Here is a 934-nt window from a genome sequence, read left to right as displayed (position 1 = left end):
TTAGGCGTGCAAATTCCATGGCGAAAGTGCCGAACGGTTTGGCACGCACTGCCGCAAATTAATCGCGTTGGAATTCGGGTCGCTGTGTGCCTGTCGATGATTTGTTAATCTACGGATCGGGGTTGTGTTTTTTTGTCACTGCTGTTATTAGGCTAACGAAGACAAAAAGAGTAGGACAAGTTTGTGTCCTTTTTGGGCTAAGAGAAAGTCGGATAAATTCCTTGAAAATTATTTCGAAATTCAGCGCACCCCAATTTACGATGAATAATTACAATAACAATTCTATCATTTCGATACCGAGCACCAAATTACGTTCGCTATTCTTTCAACTAAATTTGTCTTGTATGGAAGGTAGTGATAAATTAACATGTATTGCTTTTCAATAAACAATTATAGACAGGAATATGAAAAGTTGTTGAAACCTAATTTATTCTGAGAACCATACAATTGTTCAATTTTCAGAATAGAAAAGTTTGAAATAATAATTTACGAAATAGAAGCTACGTATAATAATAAAGATTTCTGAAATGCAGTATTACAAAACTTAAGTTTCACATAGATCTAGGGTTCCTCACATTGGAATCATGGACGTACTCGATAAGAAATCCTCAAAACTGTCCTGCCTATAGGACTAGGAATCATGATTGAGGATCGTGTTATTTGAATCCATTGGATTCTAAACCACTGAAAATTTGTAGCACGCCAAAATCGTCTGGAAACGATGGTGTACCAAACGTTTCCACACTCCGAATAAGTTGAAAACCAGGGGCTTCCATTCTGCACTTGATTTAACGAATGAGTGATTTAAGCGCCACCTCTAACGGGGATCGCCCACCAAAGTTTAGTTACCTGGTATGAGCCCTAACCTCAGGTAGGTTTTGTTGCTGTAGGATCAAAGCGGTCCGGCTGTCCCCAAAATCACCCTCACTAGTCT

The sequence above is a fragment of the Wyeomyia smithii genome, chromosome 3 (assembly GCF_029784165.1).
Source record: "Wyeomyia smithii strain HCP4-BCI-WySm-NY-G18 chromosome 3, ASM2978416v1, whole genome shotgun sequence".
NCBI classification, from domain to species: domain Eukaryota; kingdom Metazoa; phylum Arthropoda; class Insecta; order Diptera; family Culicidae; genus Wyeomyia; species Wyeomyia smithii.
Note: the sequence above shows the minus strand (reverse complement) of the source record.